The 23044-nt window shown below is 49.8% G+C and overlaps 1 long non-coding RNA gene across 1 annotated transcript; it reads left to right on the top strand.

The window, feature by feature from the left end:
- Positions 1 to 7222: 7222 nt before the first annotated feature.
- Positions 7223 to 12660, top strand: LOC309610421. The gene is made up of 2 exons (XR_014233928.1): positions 7223 to 11881; positions 11917 to 12660. It is a non-coding gene; the product is annotated as an uncharacterized lncRNA (long non-coding RNA).
- The last annotated feature ends 10384 nt before the right edge of the window (positions 12661 to 23044 follow it).

Genomic DNA, 23044 nt, shown 5'->3' with positions numbered 1-23044 from the left:
CATCTGTAAAGAGGGAGTGGCAACAGTACCTCCCCCAGGGCTCAGTGACTTAATACACGTAAAGAGCTTGACACAGTGTCTGGTACAAGATGGGTACTCAGTGAGCGGCGTCTCTTATTATTTTAAAGTGTCGTCACTCTGCTCTGGGATGGGACACTTGCTTCTCTGTCCCACCTATAGAACAATGAGTTCCTTAAAGGCTGGGACTTCCCTTTTTTTGCCGTGGCACCTCCAGCTCTGGGGCACAATGGAGCATGAATATTTGTTGAATGAATTACTAAATGACTCAGGCTGGATGCTGTGTGAAAAGCGTTCAGATCCAAAGGTTGGTAAGATGAGATTTAACCCTGATGGAACTGGAGCTTCACTGGGGGGAAAGGGCAATGCTGGGACCTTTCCCTGCAGAGCTGGGAGCAAAGAACTGAGGTTTCCCACCAACAGCTGGTAAAGACCTGAGGTCTGCTCTTAGGGCCTGAATTGTGTCCTATCCATTTCCTATATGGAAGCCCTGAGCCCCAGTTCCTTGGAATGTGCCTGTATTGGAAACTGAGCCTTTAAAGAGGTAATGAAGTTAAAATGAGGCTGTTAGGGTGAGCCCTAATCCAATCTGACTAATGTCCTTATACAAAGAGGAAGAGATGCCAGGGATGCACACACAGAAGAAAAGCCATGTGAGGACACAGTGACAGGTAGCCATCTGTAAGTCAAGGAGAGAGGCATCAGGAGAAACCAGACCTGCTGACACCTTGATCTTGGGCTTCCAGCCTCCAGAACTGAGACAATAAATTTCTGCTGTTTCAGCCACCCAGTCTGTGGTCTTTTGTTATGGCAGTCCGAACTGACTCAGACACCGACTAACAGCCATTGAGGGTGCCACCTTGGAAGCAGGTCCTCCAGCCCCAGTCAAACCTTCAGATGACCACAGCCCTGGCTGGCATCTTGACTGCAGCCTCACGAGAGACCCCAAAGCAGAACCACCCAGACAAGCTGATCTCAAATTCCTGATGTACAGAAACTATGTGAGACAATAAATTTTTATGGTTGGTTTATGCCGGTAAGTTTTAGGGTATTTTGTTACGCAGCAGTAGATAACAAATACACCTGCCTTGGAAGGAGCCACATCTAGCTCCCAGGCTTGGCTTGACGCTCACAGCCTAAGATCCTCACGGATACAGAGACACAGATTCTAGCTGTTATTGTTGCTCTTTAATTCGACGACTGATTTATGCTTGGCATATAGTTGATGCTCAGCAAACACTTGTCAAGGATGAATGAATAATAAACTCAGAATTCTGTGGGAGCCTCCCAGGCAGATGGGTACTTAATCAGAGCATTTTTTTTGGGGGGGACTATTTTTTAAGTCCTGCAAGGAAAGATACTCTGAAATTTCCCCTTACCTTAGCAACTTTTCTAAACGTCTAGCAACCCTGGATGTCATGAATTTCTTCCTCACTTCCAACCCAGTTTCCACCTGTTGCAGCTGGAACTCTTTTTTCTTTCTTTGGTTTTCGTTTATTTAATTCCTGTGATTTGTTGAACAAATATCTGCTGTAGCCAGGTCCTCTAGGGAAGACATAAATAACAAATGTCCCCTTGCCCTTGAGGAGTGATACTATAGGCTGGGAGTCAGGGGGCCTGAATTCTAGTTCTTTCCCATAAGTGGGCCTCAGTTTTCCTAGTATACAGTGAGGGCTTTGTGCTAGACTGGGTGAAACAAGGAGCGTTCATCCTGTGCCGATTCTTAGCAATGGGGTGTGGTTGCCTGAAGGTCCAGGTTGAAGAGGTGATGTTCCAGCTCAGCTGGAGAGACAGTGATTAGTGATGTCTGCTCGGGTGTGGCACAGAGAAGTGCTATGTATTCACCAATCCTGAGCTTGGCCATCTCAGAATTTCCTGCAAACTCTGACCATCTCTGACTTGGGGAAACTCGTGGAATATTAACTCACAGACATCAAGTGGGTGACTGTTGCAGCCAAGATTCACGGAGAATTCTGAGCAGGGAACAGTAGCTGGGGTCAAGGAGCCTTTCCAGTCGGCAAGGGTGTTCAGAGCACACAGATGGTGGCTTTTCTAGGGAGCTGAGAGAAGGCATGGGGTGAGTTGGGGGGTTGATTCAGCCCGTTCTGGACTGAGAAACATTCAAAGGGCGTGAGAAGGGACATCAGAGGTGGGTAGTCCCAGCTGACCCTTCTTCCCCTGAGGTCCTAGAGCCTTCTTTGGGCCTGAGGACGGGGCTCTCTGAACTGGAGGAATTAATCTCCCCGGACAGATTGTGAGCTTTGGGGGATTGGATGCATGTCAGGATTGAGGTCTCTGTTGGCATATGGAAATGCAATCTTGATAATAATAATACAACAACAATATCCACACTGACCCCCATTAATCAAGCACTTACTACATGCCAGGTATGGTGGGCACACTTCGTATGGATTCTTACCTGCAATCTCCAGGACGTTCCTGTGAAGTCAGTGCTGCCCTTGCCCCCTGTAGCCCACAGAAGCCAGAAAGACCTTTGCGAACATCACCCAGACCATGCCACCCCTCTGCTCTAAATCGCAGTGGCTCCCATTGTTCCCAGAAGAATATCCACTCGTGTCACATGACCTTCAAGGCCCCTGCCTCTCTCCATCTCATCACCTACCCCCCTTCCCTTCCATTCACTCTGCTCTGTCCTCAATGGCTTTCCTTCTTCTCTTCAGACACAGATTTGTTCCTGCCTCAGGGCGTTTGCACTTGCTGTCCCCCCTGCCCTAACGCCTTTCCCCCAGAAGTCTGCACTGCTGGCTCCTTCTCACCTTTCACCACTCATGTCAATTGCCTTCCCCAACCTCCTTATCCAAATAGCCTGGACCCTCCCCATCGCTCGCTCACCCTCATTCTGCTCTATTTTCTTCTGACCCTCGTGTCTCCCTGACGTTATAATGGAGTGTTTCCTGTTCATCTGCTTTGTTGCCTATCTCTCCCTTGCCCTGGAAGGTCATCTCCACTTTGGACCCCTCCCTACTGAAGAGGCCTTGCTGCCTTAGGGCCACCTCTGTGCCTTTTATTATAGCAGAGAGAACAATGATGTCACCAAGGGGTGGTCCCCCTGGTCACCTGGGGGTGGAGGGCAAAACACCAGGACCCCAGCCTGTGGAGTGGTCTCTGGGAGGACGCTCCCCACCCCCCCATGAAGGTCAGGACGGGAGGTCCAGAGGTTGATTCCCCTTGGGGAAATTAGTGCTGCTTTTCACCCCTTGCTGCAAAGTAGGAGAAAGTCAGAGAAGATTGGTCACAGTGACAGCACGACAGCACCAGCGCCAAGCCCTGTTAGGCTGGCTGACACAAGTTGGTCACTCAGAAGCCCATTTTCCCTCATCGCTGAAATCAAAACATTTCTGACAACCTGTGTCTTGTCACAGTTTAAGTGGCAACAGTTTTTTCTTTGTGGTACATAACATCACTGTGCGGCTTACACTGATGGCAGCTTCATTGTGATGAAAGACGGTATCATCATACCCACTTTCCAGATGAGAAAACTGAGGTTCAGGGAGCCTGACCTTGCCCAAGATCATGGTGTGGTGAGTGGGGGAACCCGAGCTCTGGGCGGGGCAGCTCCCACCACCACTGGTCTTGGAGAGTCTGGCTCTCGTGCCCATGGTGAGTCAGAACTGCTGGGCACCAGCATCCCCCTGGAGCGCCTGGGAAGTGCCACGTATGTGTCAGTGACCCAGCATGCACTGGGGAGGACACAGCCCGGGGCAGCGTGATTGTCTTTCTATTTTTTGCCCGGGTGAATAATGGCTAGGTGTTTCCCAGAAATCCATTTGGAGGCCAACAGATTTTTATCTTCAGAGGCAAAGATGAAAGGCACCTGGCCGTGGACAGGTAAACGCCCAACACGTCTACCTTCTGCAGAGGCTCTGGGAAGGAAGGAGGGGGAAATAAGGAGGTCAGGCTGGCTCTCAGTGACCAGTGTCCTCAGGTTGGACCCTCCAGAGTCAGGCACGTCAACAGAAGACAGGAGGTGCTGCTTGTGGCCTGACCACAGTGGGGCTGGGAGGATGGGGGCTCCCAGGCTCTGAAGTCAGAACGCCTAAATTCATGATCATGTCCAGTCTGTACCCTCTGACTCCAGATGAATAAGAACAAAGCCAGGAGAAGCACACTGTAGTGGTTAAAAGCAAAACTGGGCTGAGAAAGCTGAGTTTGAGTCTTTGCTGTACTGATGAACAGCTGTGTGACCTTGGGCAAGTCACTTCACCTCTCTGGGCCTCATTTTCCTCATCTGGAAAGCAGGGATTAGTAATAGCCAGTTGGATGAATTGTTATGAAAATTAAATGTATTAATATATATGAAATGCTTAAGAAACAGTGCTCGGTATATAGTAAGTGTGTTATGAAAGTTAGCTACAGGGACTTCCCTGGCAGTCCTGTTAGGACTCGGAGCTTCCACTGCAGGGGGCATGGGCTCCATCCCTGGTTGGGGAACTAAGATTCTGCATGCCGCATGGGGCAGCCAAAAAAAAAAAAAAAAAAGAAAAAAGTTAGCTAAAATCCTATGTCCATATAAATGCATAGAAAAAAGACTGGAAAGAAATACATTAAAATATTTTTGCACAACAATGAGATGATAGAAGGCTTTTATTTTCTTCTTTAGACTTGTAAGTTTTTTCTAAACATTTTGCAATAAGCAGCCATTGTCCTAAAAAAAGAAAAATCCCCATTTGAAACCTGTAGATTGGAAAGTTCTTTACTGAGGTGTCATTTACAGCCCTTGCTGTCTCTGGAGGTGACCAGGTCTTGTGTTTATAGCCCACTTCGGAGCTGATGGCTCTGGACCCCAGAAGGCAGGAAAGAAGTTAGTGGGGGAGGGCTGGATGACGCTGGGACAGGAGACTGGACATAATGGGTCACCCAGTGTGGGGTGCTGGGGCTCCTGACCTTGGGGACAGGGACATTTTCAGTCACTTTGGAAACAGTTCAGAAGTTTCTACTGAAGCTGAACTTCGCCTAGCCTATAACCCAGCAATTCCCCTTCTTGTTTTACGGCCAATGCACCCGTATTTCCAAAGGGAGACACCTACAAGGATGCTAACTGTAGCTCTTTTCATAATTGCCCCAGCAACCCAGCTGCCTCCCAACGTGAGAATGGAAAAACAAACTGTGGGGTCTCACAATGAAATACCACACAGCAATTAAAAAGAACTGCCTGGCACTGCACTCAACAGTGTGGAAGAAGCTCATAAATGTGATGTCAGGTGAGGAAAGCTAGACACACAAGCACCTTTAGCTGCGACTCCGTTTATATAAAAGGCAAAAGCAACCAAGAGTCGGCTGCAGTGATAGAGGTCAGGAAAGCTATCACCTTTGAGGAGAATGGTGGGGTAGTGGCTGAGGGAGAGTAAAGGGGCTTCTGAGTGCTTCTGGTTATTTTGTCTGTCTGGGTGTTGGCGACACGGATGTGTGGCACTTCTGGAAATATATTGCTCTGTGTTCTTATCATCTATGTGCCCTTCTGTATCTTATACTTCAATAATAATGTTGGGGACAAAAGAGAGATACAGGATCAAGACCGTTTCCTCTTATGTTGGGTGTTGCTGTATTTGTTTAAAATGCTGGCTCCTCAGCAGCCATTTTGTGACCATGGGGCTATTAGCTGAGCCCAGAGCAAGGTCAGTAGGGCAGAAAGACGGAAGGATCCTAGATTCTTGGTGGTCATGTTGAGGCATTGGAGTGGTGAGTTCAGGTCCCTCTCCTTGAACCTAGGTGGACCTTTGTGATGGCTCTGACGAGTGGGTACACAGGAAAGTGAAATGACTTCTACCTGGCTCTCTTTTGGGATATGCTCGAGACACCCAACCATGAACTGTAGTGTAAAATGTCTGGCTTTTCTGAGGCTGCCATGCTGGAAAGAACACATAAAGATGAAGGAAGATACCTGAGAAATGCCAGCTGTTTGTCTTCTCAGTACAGATACCAGACACATACATGCAGGTGGCGTTTTCACAACCCGGCATGAACCTCCAACACCTCCACCTGCAACCTCTGAGACACCTTGAGCTCAAAACACCCAGCAGAGCCACTCCCGAATTCATGACTCACAGAAACTATGAGATAGTAAATGATTATCGTTGCTTTAAACCTCTAACTTTAGGGGTGAGTTGTTGCCCAGTCATAGATAAGTAGTGCACCACTTTCGCTGTAAGCATTCATCAACTGACGTAATTAGTCTCCTTTATAGTTCAAGCTAGAGGCTGGCAACCCTTTTCTGTAAAGGACCAGAGAGTAAATACCTTAAGCATTACAGACCAGACGGTCTCTGTCGCAACTGGTCTACTCTGCTGCTATAGAGTGAAAGCTGCCAGAGGCAATACATAAATGGGCATGGCTGTGTTCCAATAAAGCTTTATTAACAAAAACAGAGAGCCAGCCTTTGAGTAATAGTTTGCTCACTTCTAGTTTAAGCTGTTTTTGAGTTAGATTTTCTGTTACTTGCAGCCCAAAGCATCCCAACGCTTACAACTATCCAGAGAGCTTGGGGCTAAGGGTTAGCCATGTATGGGCTCTGGGTGTGTGCATGGGCTCTTAGTGTCCATGCACAAGCTCTGATGGTATTGCACGAGCTCTGGTGTGCATGCATGAGCCCTGGGCAGGGCTGGGTCCCACCGTGGGTCCCACCCCACTCACCCTCTTATCTGCTCAGATAAGAAGGCCTGGGCTGTTCCTTCACTAAGGGCTCTCTGAACATCTCTTATCAAGAGGTTACCAGCTCCCTTCTTTCCTCCTTGCTGGCTCTAGAATCTCTGGAATCCTCCTTACTGGACGCTCAGCAAGGCAGGCAGGTAGGAGGTTGAGTCTCCCCCAGATGGGGACCTTATAGGTAAAGCCAGGGGTGGGACAGGTCCCTGCAAGAAAAGAGAGAAACGAAGGACAGAGGCCTGCACCTCCTCTCCGGCCTCAGATGGGCCTGAGGCGGGGCTCCCAGCATCAGCCACAGTGGTGAGTGTGTACCCAGCACTTGCTGTGTGTGATGATCTGTGCTCAGCGTTCACAACCCTGTCACGTGGAGAACTCTTGGAGGTGGACGTTCTTATTAGCCCCATTTCACAGATGAGGAAAGGGGCAAACAGAGAGGGGAAATCCCTGTCCCCAGAACACACAGCGGGAAATGGGATTCACATCCACGCTGACTGCTCCACGCCCAACGAGGGTTTCTGGTCGGAAACCCACTGCAGAAAGACGGGCCCAGCGATATCCCAAGGCGAGGGGCACATGAGGCCCATAAACCTCCTCCCACCAGGGCTGGGACCCGGGCCCTCCCTGCTGGTGGCTTGCCCTGCCTGGGGGCTGAAGCCTGCCCCGCCACCTCCTGCCAGGTGGGCCCTGCTTCCCACCGGGGCCTACGAGGGGCTGATGTGGATAGCACCGTTGTTTGCTGTCTCCCTGCTCATCTTGTTTGTTCCAATTATGTCAAGTAAGCCATTATAATTTGACGTTTTTTAGATTAACATTTTTGCTCAAGGGCACAGTAATTAGCGAAAGGCTGGGAAGTTGAACAATTCTGAGCAACAGGGAGGGAAAGTTTTCCCCTGTAAATCTTTGGAAAAGCCTGGAGGCTGCTGGGCCACCCATGCAGCCCCTCAATAGCAGGAGGGGCGGGGCTCTGTACATGCACACAGGCTGGGTGACGGAGGAAACCCCTGCCCTGTCCCCAGCCCGAGGCCACCCACCACCCTGGGGGACGTGCAGCAAGGGGATTCCCAACAGCCTGGATTGCGCGTCCCTCTGGGTCTCTGCTGGGAGATTACTCTCCCTCCACAGTTCCCTACGCTGTGCCTTATTTGTGCCTGGCACACAGTAGGTGCTCCATAAATGCTTATTAATTGAACCAATGGACAGAGATTGCAAACTGGTGGCCCATAGGTCAAATCCAGCCATAGATGTGCTGAATCGAGCCAGCATGAATGAGTTGCTGCCATTTGATGAGGAGGATATTTTACATACATCAAAACTTCCAACTTCTAGAAAAGTTAGGTTTGGGACTTCCCTGGTGGTGCAGTGGTTAAGAATCCCCCTGCCAATGCAGTGGACATGGGTTTGAGCCCTGGTCCGGGAAGATCCCACATACCGTGGAGCAGCTAAGCCCGTGCGCCACAACTACTGAGCCCGCAAGCCACAGCTACTGAAGCCCACATGCCTAGAGCCCATGCTCCGCAACAAGAGAAGCCACGGCAACGAGAAGCCCGCGCACCACAAAGAAGAGTAGCCCCCGCTCGCCGCAACTAGAGAAAGCCGGCGCACAGCAACGAAGACCCAATGAAGCCAAAAATAAATGAATAAATAAATAAATTTATTTAAAAAAAAAAAGAATCATACAGAGGAGGTTTGGAGGGTCAGCCTGCAAGAGCTCAGTCACGTGGTCACTGCTAACTGCAAAGGATGCTGGGAAGGGCCATCTTGCTGCTTGCCCAAAGGAGAGGAGAGCAGATTCTGAGGGGCATCTGGTAGTGTCTCTCCACCCACTGGCTTCTGTGTCCCGGCCCCAGGAGCCATCGTCTCCTCCTGGGCTCACAGTCTGGCTTGTCACTATACACCCTCCACCACCACCCCAATCTATTTTGTGGGGCACCAGCTTGATATCTGGAGCTCTTCATAGCTCTGGCTTTGCAGCTCAAAAGCCCAGGTTCTTGCGACTCAAGAGCTTTGACTTCTGAAACTGAACAGCCTTTTTTATGCTTTTCTACTCTCTTATTCTTTCCCTGGGCAATGAATGCTTTGGGGTCTAGTTTGGCAGAGGGCAAGGGGCAAAGGGCAAAGAAGGAACCCTTCTTTGGGTGAAATGGAATAAAAGGGACATTGGTTGGAAATAGCATACTGCCATCATGACCCAGCAATTCCACTCATGGGCATTTACCCAAGAGGAAAGAAGACATATGTCCCATATATTCTCATACACAAAAGTGCATAGCTGCTTTATCCATAATAGCTAAAAACTGGAGACACCTAGCGTCCATCAGCCGGTGACCAGATAAATTGTTGTGTACTCACACAATGGAATCCTATTCAGCAATGAAGAGAAGTGAAGTTTTTTGTTTTTGTTTTCTTTAATTTATTTGGCTGCACCAGGTCTTAGTTGTGGCACGCAGGCTCTTAGTTACAGTATGTGGGCTCTTACTTGTGGCATGTGGGATCTAGCTCCTGGACCAGGGATTGAACCCAGGCCCCCTACTTTGGGAGTGCAGAGTCTTAACCTCTGGACCACCAAGGAAGTCGCAAGGAGTGAAGTATTAATATGCACAACAATATAACGTGAATCTCAAAATCACTCTACTAAGTCAGAGGTGGGCAAGCCTTTTCTGTAAAGGGTCAGGTAGAATGTTTTTGTGTGGGACTTACCGTCTCAACTATTCTACTCTACTTTTGTAGTATGAAAGGAGCCATAGCTAATACCTAAATGAATGGAGGTGGCTGTGTTCTAATAAAACTTTATTTATGGGCCCTGAAATTTAAATTTCATGTAGTCAGGGACTTCCCTGGCAGTCCAACGGTTAGGACTATGCACTTCCACTGCAGGGGGCACAGGTTCGATCCCTGGTCAGGGAATTAACTGAGATTCCCGCAAGCCTCAGGGCAAAAATAAATAAATAAATAAATAAATAAATAAATTTAATGTAGTATTCAGGTGTCATGAAATATCACTCTTTTTTTTGAATTTTTGAACTTTATTTTATTTATTTTTTATACAGCAGGTTCTTATTAGTTATCTATTTTATACATAATAGTGTATATATGTCAATCCCAATCTCCCAAGAAATACTACTCTTCTTCCGATTTTTTTTCAACCATGAGAAAGTGTAAAAACCCAGGAACTCTCATTCATTGCTGGTGGGAATGCAAAATGGTGCAGCCACTTTGCAAGACAGTTTGGTGGTTTCTTACGAAACTAAACATATTCTTACCACGTGTTCCAGCCTTCACGCTTCTAGGTATTTACCAAATGACTTAATAACGTCTGTCCACACCAAAACCGGCACACGGATATTTATAGCAGCCTTACTCATAATTGTCCCAACTGGAAGCAACCATCATGCACTTCAGCAGGTGAATGGATAAATAAACGGTGGTCCATCCAGACAATGGAATTTTATTCAGCACTAAAAAGAAATGAGCTCTCAAGCCATGAAAAGACACGGAACATTGCATGTTACTAAGTGAAAGCAGCCAGTCTGAAAAGGCTACAAGCTGTATGATTCCAACCCTATGACATTCTAGGAAAGGTAAAACTATGCGGAAACAGTAAAAAGATCAGTGGTTGTCAGGGGTTGGGGGGGAGGGGTAGATGAATAGGTGGAACAGAGGGGATTTTTTAGGGCCGTGAAACTATCCTGTATGATACCATAATGGTAGATACCTGTTGTTATACATTTATCAAACCCCACAGAATATACAACACCAAGAGTGAGCCCTGATGTAAACTATGGACTCTAGTTGAAAACGACGTACCCGTGTTGAGTCACTGGATGTAACAAATGTGTCACACGAATGCCAGTTATTACTAAGAGGGGAAGCTGTGTGCTGGGGTGGGGAGATGGGGCAAGGAGGGAACATGGAACTCTCTGTACGATCTGCTCTGAGGTCAGGGCTATGTCTGTCCTGGTCACCTCCTGGTGAGAATGGAAGACACACTTGGTAAACGTCTACTGAGTGAGTGAGATGAGATTAATTCAGCTGGGCCAGGCAGGGGCGGGGAGGGCATTCTTTGGAGGCTGACAGTGAGTCAGGCACACAGGGACACCAGGAAGAGGAAACAGCCGGGCCAAAGGCTGAGAGAGGTGGGAAAGGCCTGGTGAGTTTGAAAAGAGCAGCTGGATGTGGCCGGAGAGGAGGTCAGGGGGTCAGGGTGGGGTGGAGGGTTGAGAGTGCAGGCGTTTTGTCCCCCTGGTAGAGGGAAAGGGATCCGCCGTTTGGGGTCGCAGGCCCTTTGTATTTACTACGAACTCCTACAGTCCCACATCATCCAAGGTGGTGGCTCTGGGTCTTTGGGTCCCTCTGTCTGGGGGTAGAGTAGGTCTGGGGGCAGTTTCTACAAAGATGGGTGCTTCAAGCGGTATCAGTTTCCTGTGGCTGCCCTAATAAATTACCACAAATTTAACGTCAAAGCAACACGAATTTATCATCTTACGGTTCTGGAGGGCAAAAGATCAGAATGGATTTTACGGGGCTGAAACCAAAGTGTCGGCAGGGCTGGTTCCCTCTGGAGGCTCGTGGCAGGTGGGGGAGTCCATTCCCTTGCCTTTTCCAGCTTCTAGAGGCACCTGTGCCCCTTGATCGTGGCTACGTCACTCCAACCTCGGCTGCCATCCTCCTGTCTCCTTCTCTGACTCTGACCCTCCCGCCTCCCTCTTGTAGGGGCCACTTTGATGCCTTTGGACCCACCAGGATAACCCAGGATAATCTCTTCATCTCAAAATCCTTAACTAAATCACACCTGCAAAGTCCCTTTTGCCACGTGCTATGGGTTGACTCTGACCCCTCAAAACTCACAACCTCCGGAACATCAGAATGTGACTGTATTTGGAGATAAGGTCTTTAAAGAGGCAATTAAGTTAAAATGGGGTCATTAAAACTCATCCGATGAGACTGGTGCCTGTATAAGAAGAGATTAGGATATAAAAAGAGACCGGAGGCATGCACGCACAGAGAGTAGACCACATGAGGACACAGCGAGAAGACGGCTGTCTGCAAGCCAAGGAGAGAGGCCTCAGGAGAAACCAGCCCTGCCCACACCTTGACCTTGGACTCCAGCCTCCAGAACTGTGAGGAAATAAATCTCTGTTGTGTAGGGCCCCCCAGTTTGTGGTACTTTGTTATGGCAGCCCCAGCTAACACACTCTGTAAGGTATCATGGCAGCCCCAGCTAACACACTGTGTAAGGTAACATATGCTAAAGTAACACGCCTTGTAAGGTAACATAGGACAGCATCTTTTGGGGGGCTGTTAGTCTGCCCACTACAGGTGGGTTCTGTGAGGGTGGGTGCCCGTCCCTCACCAGGCACAGGGGGAAATAGACCCTGGAGGGGAGGGAGGGTTGGGTGGGACCCTTGGGGATGCTGGACCCAGATACCAGCCACTGTGCCCTGCAGACTCTGGGGCAGCACAGGCTGCTCACATATTCCTTTTTTCTGGGCATTTCCTGACCCCTGGTGGGTAGTGGGGACCATGTGACTGTTTTCAGCCACTGAGTGTGAGTGGAAGTGGTGATTCCAGGCTGCACGTTCATTTGCCCGTGTGAGACCTTCCAGAGCTCTCTTTCGTTCTAACTCACCTTCCAGCAGGTTGGGTCCTGGTGTGAGGGCACCCTGGAGCAGAGTCCACAGCTGACTCATCATGGACGTGTAGAGTGAGGGACAGTAAACCTTTGGGTGTCAAGTCACTGACGTTGCGGAGTTGTTTGTTACCACAGCATAACCTGGCCTATCCTGACTATTACAAACTCTGGAGCCCAATCATCTGGGTAAGAAATTGCCCCCAGGGACTTCCCTGGCAGTCCAGTGGTTAAGACTCCTCACTACCAATGCAGGGGACATGGGTTCGAACCCTAGTCGGGGAACTAAGATCCCACGTGCTGTGCAGAGTGGCCAAAATTTTTCAAAAATAAATAAATAAAAAAGAAATTAAGGGGCTTCCCTGGTGGCGCAGTGGTTGAGAATCTGCCTGCCAATGCAGGGGACACGGGTTCGTGCCCTGGTCTGGGAAGATCCCACATGCCGCAGAGCAACTAGGCCTGTGAGCCACAATTACTGAGCCTGCGCGTCTGGAGCCTGTGCTCCGCAACGGGAGAGGCCGTGATAGTGAGAGGCCCGCACACCGCGATGAAGAGTGGCCCCCGCTTGCCACAACTAGAGAAAGCCCTCGCACAGAAACGAAGACCTAACACAGCCATAAATAAATAAAAATAAATTAAAAAAAAAAAAAAAGAAATTAAAAACAAAAAAAGAAATTACCCCCAAGAATCATACTGGCTTGGACAATGAGTGTGTCTAAATGAGGTAACATGTAAGACGTGCTTAGAACGGTGACTGGCACAGGGCAAGCCCACTATTACTGTTACTGCTGGTGGTGGTGTGGTTATTGTGTGATTACAGTTTTGGGAGTGACCATAAGAACGGGAGACCACAGGAACTTTTGCCCTACCTTCTAGAAGGCTTAAGTCTACTCCGACCATTTTGACCTTGGGAAGACAAAGTGACCCCTTGAAACCTCTCTAAGATTTAATTTCTTCATCAGGTGGGTGGGAGGCCTGCAAAGAGCCAGGTGACAAAATCTGATGAAAGATGGGCACGTTTCCTACCCTCAGAGAGAGGGGTAAAGTCACATCCACCCCGAGGAGTTCTAAACAGGGGAAGGGCCTGAGCTGCTGGCTGGGTGGTGGGCGGCTGGGTGGGACAGAGTGGAGGTGGGGAGACCAGTGAGAATGCTGAGTCAGAGCCCCTGTGCCAGGGCAGAAGGGTACTAGTTCTGGGTGACAAACCCCCACGGCATCCTCCAACTGCTGTCTTTTTTTTTTTTTTTTGGCTGCGTCATGCAGCTTGCAAAATGTTAGTTCCTCAAGCAGGGATTGAACCAGTGCCCCCTGCAGTGGAAGTGCAGAGTCCTAACCACTGGACTGCCAGGGAAGTCCCACAGTCGTCTTATTATACTCACAGATTCTGTGGGTCAAGCATTCGTGCAGGGCATTGCGGAGGCATCTTATTTAGAGGTTGGAGCTGACTGCTGGCTGGGAGCTCGTTGGACTGTGGGTCAGAACAGGTGCACCTGGCGTCCTGTCCCGGCTGCTTGGGCTTTCCTCACGACACAGCGAGCCTGGCAGTCACACCACTTACATGGCATCTTGGGGCTGTTGCATGAATGTGCCTGCACCACCCTCTGTGACCTTGGCCACACGCATCCCTTCCATCACATTCTGTTGGTTACAAATGAGTCATAAACATGCCCAGGTTCAAGAGGGAGGTGATGTAAACCATCCCATTAGGTGGGAGGAGTGTCAGGGTCCTACAGTAAGAAGACCATGTGGGATGGGCATATTGCTGCAGCCATCTCTGAAAAAGGCGATCTGTTACTAAGGACCTAGGCCCACTCCTGCTGGACCTCTCCTCCAGGCCCGGGTCCTTCCCACGGCCGCCTGCTTGTTGCTTGGAGACTTCTGTCTCATCCCTCAGGCCCTGAAGGTTGCTGTCTGTGCAGTTGTCAGCAGAGTCCGCCAGCCCGCGAGCTTCTCTTCTCCGGTCCTGCCCTGTGAGGGGTCTGATTGCTGCCAAGAGCAGCCCCGAGGCCTCGCCTCACTGTGCCTGGACCCCCGTGCCTTGGACAGAGACTGCTCTGGGCATTCTGGAAAAAAAGCTGCTTCCCTGCGGGGTTCTCCAGCAGGAAACCAAGAGCTTGGCTGCTTTATGGCCCCTCCCTGCCACCAGCCTCCTGCCCCTGCAGAAACGTCAGGCAGCTCCCGTCTGCAGACCCAGCAGGGAATGGCAGCTTCAAAGCTTTGCTGCTGCACAGAGCTGCGGGGAGAATGGGGCCCCTGGGGCAGGGCCATCAGCGAGCTTTCCCCAGCCTTGAGTGTGCCAGGGGCTGCACACGGGGAGTGGGCACCCTGCAGGCTCAAGACATCACTGTGCATGTTGCCATGATTAACCGCCCCCCAAAACAAGCTCCATCATTCATTCATTCATCCATCTATCCATCCCTCCATCTACCCATCCATTTGTTCATCCTATTCTTTCATCCTATGGTCCTGGTAATTGGGGCTACGACAGTAAAAGAGACAGACCATAAACAAACAAGACAATTCTGGAATTCTGGGCAATGGGAAGAGAGAATTCCATAAAAAGAGTTGATGAGGAAGAGAGTGACAGAAGGGGTGCAGCTACTCTAGAAAGGCCATATTGGAGACCCCTTTTTGAGGTGATCTTTGACCCAAGCTGTGCCAAGATCTGGGGAAGAATGTTCCAGGCGAGAGAATTGCAGGTGCAAAGGCCCTGCGGCAGGACCCAACCAGGAATGTTCAAGGGCCCATAAGGAGGCCTCTGTGGCTGGAGTAGAGGGTCCAGGCCCAACACAGAGTTCTCCCCTCCCCCACCAGCCCCCCTATAGCTCTCTGCTGCCTTCCAGTTCAGCCCAAAGCCCTCCGCTCGGCACTCAGTACCTCCACCTTCCCGCCACACCTCCTCATTCTCTGTGGCCCCCCCAGGATTTCTTGCAGCCTAGCGTTTGCTCATATTTCATTAGGATTTGCCTTTATTTATTTTAATCAAGAAGCAGTGAGTCTGCATTCCTGAGGATGGGAACATTTTTCAGAATCACTCCCTCGAGGATGGAGGTAGGAACAGCAGCTGGTCTAAGAAGCCCCTCGAGAAGGCCTGACACAAATGGTTGGGGAAGCGAAGGTGGGGGAGACTGAGGAAGGCCGGGCTGAACAAATTGGGGGTTGCCACAATGCTCACTGCCAGAATGCTTTGCCACCTTGCAGGTGCCTACCTACTGCAGGTCCAGTGCAGCTGGCCACCTGGACCTCCCACCTCTGCAGGGGCGGTGGGTGCCTTTGCCTCCAGGATCACCCCAAAGTCTCCCTGGGCCTGTCTTAGCCAGCTCAGGCTGCTATAACAAAATACCATCGACTGGATGGCATAAACAACAAACATTTATTTCTCAGTTCTGGAGCCTGGATCTTGGGATCAAGGTGTTGGCAGATTCTGTGTCTTCCTGGTTCACGGAGGGCTGCCTTGTCTGTGTCCTCATGGGGTGGAGGGAGCTCTCTGGGGCATCTTTATTAAGGACACTAATCCCATACATGGGGGCTCCACCCTCGTGACCTAATTACCTCCCAAATGTCCTGCCTCCTAATATCATCACATAGGGGTTAGGTTTCAACATAAGAATTTGGGGGGGAACACAAACCTTCTGTCTATAACAGCCTCAGGCGAGGCAGCTGGGGAATGAGTGTAAGATTGTTAAGCCAGTTTCCCGACAGTTGGAAGATGAACTCAGCCTTGTTAATGAGGTCAAAGCTGCCACCACCCCCTCCCTTCAGGGGCGTGAAAACACCCCACCCTCGCCTCGTGGCCACTTGCAACTTCGTCTTACCTGCTTGCTCTCAACTCTTCAGGGTAATGGACACCCTGTTAGGTGATCTTGCCTGTCTCCCAGATTCCCTCGTCCCTCCTGGGAGGGGCACTGCTGCTCCTTACAGCCACCACTTTCCTGCAACGACTCAGTTCGTTCCAGGGGATCCCGAGTGCCAGCACAACAGGGGGGCCGACCTTGAACTCAGCAAAGAGGAACGCTTGACTCGTTTCCAGTTGGAAGGCTGTGCAGTGGCTGGGAATTTATGAGCCTTCTCTAAGTAAATGCTCAGCGCTTTTGTTACGGGAGAAGGGAAAGTAAAACCCCTAATCAACACTGCATCGTTGTCCTTTCCCCAGCCAGCAGCCCAAGGCCTCTGCAGCTTCCGCAGTTGAGGCAGCCAGAAAAAAATGCCACAGCCCAAGACTGTGGCCGGGGACAGCCCTGCCCAGACATAGTCTTGCATTGCCATTATTTTTTGTTCCCAGGGTAAAAGGGTCATCCTGCTTCCCAGGGAATAGCTGAATAATCCCCTACTGTGTACCAGGCACATGTTGACATCCTGTAATGCACTAACTTCACACCATCTACATTACGAAAGATATAGCACTACGGTCTCCAATTGGCCATTGGCAAACTGGGAGCCCAGAGGGGTGGAGCAATTTCCCTGTGGTCACACAACTGGCCAGCCCAAGTTGTGATGAACTCAAAGTCTCTTGTCGCTAACCCTGAATCCTGAATCCATAGAAGGAGTAGTGTATTGAATCCACTAGGAATACACTTGGCTGCAAGTAACAGAAACCTGGGCTAAGAGTGACTTAAATCATGAGGCCATTCATTGTTTATTTAGTAGGACACCAGGAAGTAGGCACTTCCCAGGTGGGTTCAATAGTTCCTCAATATCATAACATAGGGTTGACATCTCTGAAATTCTCTTGGCTGTCTCCTCATGGTGACAAGGTGACTGCCACAGCTCCAGACATCACTTCCTCACACAATGACATCCAAAGGCAGGAAGGAAAGTGGGCAGAAGGGGACAAGTCTCTCTTCCTGTATCTTTCTCATTTTATAGTGAGACCTCTCTTGCCCAGGAGCCGTCAGCAGACTTCCCCTTATGTCTCACAGGCCACAAGTGGGTCATAGCCTCCCCCTTGGGCACCCCTCAAGCCCAGAGGGGCAGAATTTAGTTCCTGTTACATGGTAGACTGGATGACTTGAAATCAAAAACAGTTCACTCAAGGACAAAATTTAAAGGATGCTGCATTTTAAAAAATTCGTGGGGACTTCCCTGGTGGTCCAGTGGTTAAGAATCCTCCTTCCAATGCAGGGGATGCAGGTTCAATCCCTGGTCGGGGAACTAAGATCTCACATGCCGCAGGTCAACTAAGCCCACGCGAAGCAACTACTGAGCATGCAAACCACAACTAGAGAGAAGCCTGCGTGTGGCAACAAAGCTCCCGCATGCTGCAACGAAGATCCCATGTGCCACAACTAAGACCTGATGCAGCCAAAAAATAAAATAAATAAATAAACATTTTAAAAAACATGAAAAAATTAAAGTCCAAATATTTAAAAATAAATAAAACAAAAATTTGTGCTAAAATATACATAACATAAAATTTACGACTTTAATCTTTTTTTTTTTGGCTGTGCTGGGTCTTCGTTACTGTGCACGGGCTTTCTCTAGTTGTGGCGAGCGGGGCTAATCTTCGTTGCGGTGCGCGGGCTTCTCATTGCAGTGGCTTCTCTTGTTGCAGAGTACAGGCTCTAGGCGCACGGGCTTCAGTAGTTGTGGCTCGCGGGCTCAGTAGTTGTGGCTCGCAGATTCTAGAGTGCAGGCTCAGTAGTTGTGGCGCTCGGGCTTAGTTGCTCCACGGCATGTGGGATCTTCCCGGACCAGGGCTCGAACCCGTGTCCCCTGCATTGGCAGGCGGAGTCCCAACCACTGCGCCACCAGGGAAGCCCCGGTTTTAACCATTTTTAAGAGTACAGTTCGGTGGCATGACGTACATTCACACTGCTGGGCAACCACCACCATTATCCATCTCCAGAACTCTTTCATCTTCCCAAACTGGTACTCTATCCCCGTTAAACACTAACTCCCCATTCCCCACTCCAGCTCCTGGCAACCACCCTTCTACTTATGTCTCTATACCTTTGATTACTTTAGGTGCCTCATATAAGTGGACTCATACAGTGTTTGTCCTTTTGTTACTGGCTGATTTCTTTTAGCATAATGTCCTCAGGGTTCATCCATGTTGTAGCTTGTGCCAGAATCTCCTTCCTTCTTTGGTACAACAGGGAAGAAAAAAAAAAACAATATTTGGGCGTTTTATTTGTTTGGATTCCAAATGATCAGAAGTTATGTCAATGGTCATGCCAGGTGGGTATGTTATAAAAACACTCATTTGATTATTTCAATGCCTTAACATCTCTGTGAGCTAGTCATTTTAAGCTCATATTTACAAGGACAGCACCAATAGCCTCCAGGGGCATTCTCAGCCTATCTGGCATACGGTACCCATAGTGGGAGGGGGCACTTTTTAAGGCTGAATAGTATCCTGTTGTATGTATGTAACACATTTTAATAATCCATTCATTTGTTGGTGGCCTCTTGGGTTGCTTCCATCATTTGACTATTATGAGTAATGTACGGGCTCTTTTGTTACTTTTAGCGTCTTCAAAAGCCTCTTCAACAATAAAATGACAGCAATGTACCAAGTGCTGGTGAGGATGTAGAAAAACTGGGACTCTCACCCGTTGCTGGTGAGGATGCAAAATGATACAACCGCTTTGGAAAACAGTTTGGCAGTTCCTTAAAAAGTTTAACATACACCTATCATATGATCTGGTCATTTCACTGCTAAGTAGAGACTAAGAGAAATGGAAACATACATCCACAGAGAACCTTGTATATGAATGTTCATAGCAGCACTATTTACAACAGCCAAAGATGGAAACAGCCCAAATGTCCATCAGCTGATGAACGGGTAAACAAATTGTGGTCTGTCGGTAGGGTGGACTATTTTTCGGCTATAAAAAGGAATGAAGTTTTGATATGTGGTACAAGGTGAATGAACCTTGAAAACAAGCTAAGTGAGAGAAGCCAAATACAAAAGGCCACATATTGTAGGATTCCACTTATATGAAACGTCCAGAATCAGCAAATCCATAGAGACAGAAAGCAGATTGCTGGTTGCTATGGGCTGGGGGCAGGGAATGGGAGTGGCTGTGAAGGGTTGGGGCTTTCCTTTTAGGCTGATGAAAAATGTTCTGGAATTAGACAGTGGTGATGGTTGCACAACCGTATAAATATACTAAAACCACTGAATTGCACGCTTAAAAAAAAAGATGAGTGCCAGCCCTGGCCCAGCCTTTTAAAAAAAAAAAGATGAGTGACTGTTCTGGAAACTATCACTGTTCCCATTTTACAGATGAGAGCACTGAGGCTCAGAGACTCAATGACTTCACTGAGGAAATAGAGCTAGTGGTTGGGGAAGCAGGGATTTGAACCCCAGCCAGTTCTGCCTCCAAAGCCCCACCAGTAACGCCGTGCCGTGAGGGGCTTCCCGGGCCTTGGGTTAGCCTCCTTGCCTCTCTCCGCCACGGTCTCCTCGTTTGTGCAATGGTCATGATTCAAAGAGGTGTGAAAGTGGCCAGCACCTCGCTAGGCACAGAGCAGATGCATCAGGCAGCGCACCTCTCCTTCCTTCTCCACGTCAGGAAAGAATAGAAAACAGCCCAGTTCTTGGGAGGGCAGACACGAGGGCTGGGGGAGGCCGTGACTGCTCAGAGAGGTTTGGCCACCTCCCAGCAGCTGTCCCCAGGCAGGGACAGAGGCCACGGCGCTGCGTTCCTGCTGCCAGCGTGTGGGTGTTTCCCGACACCCCCTTTTGTGCAAATACATCCCGGGTGACGTCCCCGTTGCCATGGCGAGAGGCGCCCTCTTCTATCTAGAGTGACAGTCACCACCAGGCTGGGACCGGAGCCAGCACAGCCCAAGGGCAGATGAATTTTGCCTTCACAAGTCAGACTCCGCCGGCTCTGCGCCTCCCGGGGAAGGCCAGCTGCCTGGCACCTTCACTTCTCGCTGGCTGCTTCTCCCCAGGGGGCAAAATGAGGGCACGCAGGGACTCTTGCAGAGCTTCACCCTGTTTTCTGAGGGGCTCTGGGCGGTGAGAGAGCCGGCTGACCCGGGTTTCAGTCCTGGCGCCTCTGTTTACAAGCCACGTGACCTTGAGCCTCAGTTTCTTTATCTGAAAAGTGTCGATGTCAATCCCTCCCTGCAGCCTTGTTTTAGGGGATCTCTTATTCATTCAACCAACATTCGCGGTTCCGAGGACACCACCTCCCGGCCCGGGTGCTTTGTCCTCTCGGGCCTCCCTCCAACCTAGGCCGACCCCTCCGCTGACCTCGGCAAGGCCCTGGGTGGTGGGAAGATGAGGCCTTTGCTTGGGACAATCATTAGGGGAAGCCATTGGGTGGGAGTTCTAGCCCAAAGAATGTTCCAGAAACAAGATATGTTGTTCATGGAACTGCATGCCTGGAGGAAAGAGGGATTCTCGTTGATTCTGAGAAGAGGCAGGAGGAGAGACAGACACACAGACAGATAGAAACTGCCCCAGAATGGACCCCCTCCTTTCTGCTCCCCCGCCAGCAGCCCTGACCCCAACTTTCAGGAACAGTTCTTCTTGTTAAAGTCACAAGTGCTCAGGGTCTGGGGTCTCTTCGAGGGAGGCCCTGGCAGGACTGGGACCCACACAGCATGGTGAATCAACAATGTGGGGTCCAAACGGGGACAGGGCCATGAGACCACCAGCCCCTCCAGAAGGGGGTCTCAGGGCCCAGGCCAGGAGGACCAAGGGTTAGCTGATGGTGGCTCAAACCCCAGCTTGCCACTCACTTGCTGTGGGACCTGGGCCAGGTCTCTAACCACTGTGCTTCAGTTTCCTCCTCCATAAAATCAAGATGATGACGATCTTATTGCATCACAGAATTGTGGGGATTCCATGAGACAGGGCATGTAAGATGCTTGGCCCCGTGCCTGGCAATAGTGCCGGTCAGTAAATGTTAGCTGGTAACGTATTTTGTTATAGTTTTGGGTTTTTGTTGTTTTTGTTTTTGTTTTGGCTGCGTTGGGTCTTCATTGCTGTGCACGGGCTTTCTCTAGTTGTGGCGAGCGGGGGCTACTCTTTGTTGCGGTGTGCGGGCTTCTCACTGCTGTGGCTTCTCTTGTTGCAGAGCATGGGCTCTAGGCGCGCTGACTTCAATAGTTGTGGCATGCGGGCTCAGTAGTTGTGGCGCCAGGGGCTTAGTTGCTCTGCGGCATGTGGGATCTAACCGGACCAGGGCTCGAACCTGTGCCCCCTGAATTGGCAGGCGGATTCTTAACCACTGCGCCACCAGGGAAGTCCCTGGTTTTGGGTTTTTGATAAAAGCTAAGGCAGGGACCTTGCCAAGTAACGTGGGCTGGAAACTCATGAGTGGGACATCATGAAGAAATCACAGACCGGCTGGGTCGGGTTAAATAAATGCCCATTAAATGACTGGCTTCAGGATAGAAGCTGCTCCCCTCACTGGCCCCTGGACGAGCCTGGCTCCAATGAAAAAGGTTCTGAGAACCACAGGAAAACTGGCCGATGACGCCTCCTCAGACAGCCATCCAGTCTGCCCAATGGAGAGGGCAAAGGATAGGGTGTGTCCACACTCGCACACACCTTCACAGACACCTGCATTGTGGCACACGCTCCCAGACACGCACTCAGTCCTGGAAAGCAAGAAGGACTCATGTTAGGCCTTTAGAGGCAAGCTCTGTTATTATTTCCATTTCATGCAGAGGGAAACTGAGACCAAAGAGGTTCTGTACTTTGCCTGGGGTCACACAAAGAAGTGGAAGAACTGGGATCTGAATCCAGGAGGCTGGCACCAGTCCAGATCACTGCCCCAAATGATGCCTACAGTCACGTGCTCCCGGGCACGGCAGGTGGGGGCAGAGCAGGGCAGCTACGGGACCCTGTGCTAAGAGTGGCACTTTTGTTTTTCTCCCCGCTCTGCTTTTCTGGGTCTGCAGCAATGCTAGCCCGGCATCGCTTCGAGGGCCAGGGTGAGTAAGCGGTGGGGAGGTTCGAAAGCAGGCAGCCCAACTCCAGGGCCCAGAGCGCTCAGGCCACCACCTGCTGCCCCTCTCCCGAGCCACCCAAACCCTTCTTCAGGCACGTGTCCATAGCACCCATCACTCCATTCCTAGAACACAACAGCTCATTTATTATACCTTTTATAAAGACGAAAAGAGGTAAATAGAACCTTCCAGATTGTTCCAGATGCTTATTAGCCCATGTCAAAGTTCTGGCAGGAATTCTGGAAAACTGTTTGGCAGTTTCTCAAAAGTTAAGCAAACCACCATACGACCCAGCAGCAATCCCACTCCTAGGTACTTACCCAAGAAAAACAGCAACGTGTATGCAGACAAAAACTTGCACGAAGCGGCATTGTTTTTAAGGACACCAAATTGGAAACAACCCAAATATCCATCAATTGGTAAAGAGGCAGACAAAATGTGTCATAGCCGTACAATGGAATGTTATTCAGACGTAGAAAGGAATGAAGCACTGACACAGGCTACCACATGGATGGACCCTGAAAACATGATGCTACGTGAGAGAAGCCAGACGCAAGATGCCAGATAGTGTACGATTCCATTTATGTGAAATGTCCAGAATAGGCCAATACATAGAGACAGAATGTAGAAAAGTGGGTGTTTAGGGACTTAGGGGAGGGGGAATGGGGGTGACTTCTATTGGGTATGAGCTTTCTTTGGGGAGTGAAGAAAATGTTCTGGAAATAAGAGATGATGGCTATATTACCTTGTGAATGTACTAAATGCCACTGAATTGTACGTTAAAAGGCTGAACTTCATAGAATGTGAATTGTATCTCAATCAACA

This window comes from Balaenoptera borealis (genome assembly GCF_965194805.1).
Source record: "Balaenoptera borealis genome assembly, chromosome: 14".
Taxonomy (NCBI): domain Eukaryota; kingdom Metazoa; phylum Chordata; class Mammalia; order Artiodactyla; family Balaenopteridae; genus Balaenoptera; species Balaenoptera borealis.
This window is presented reverse-complemented; position numbering and strand designations above follow the sequence as displayed.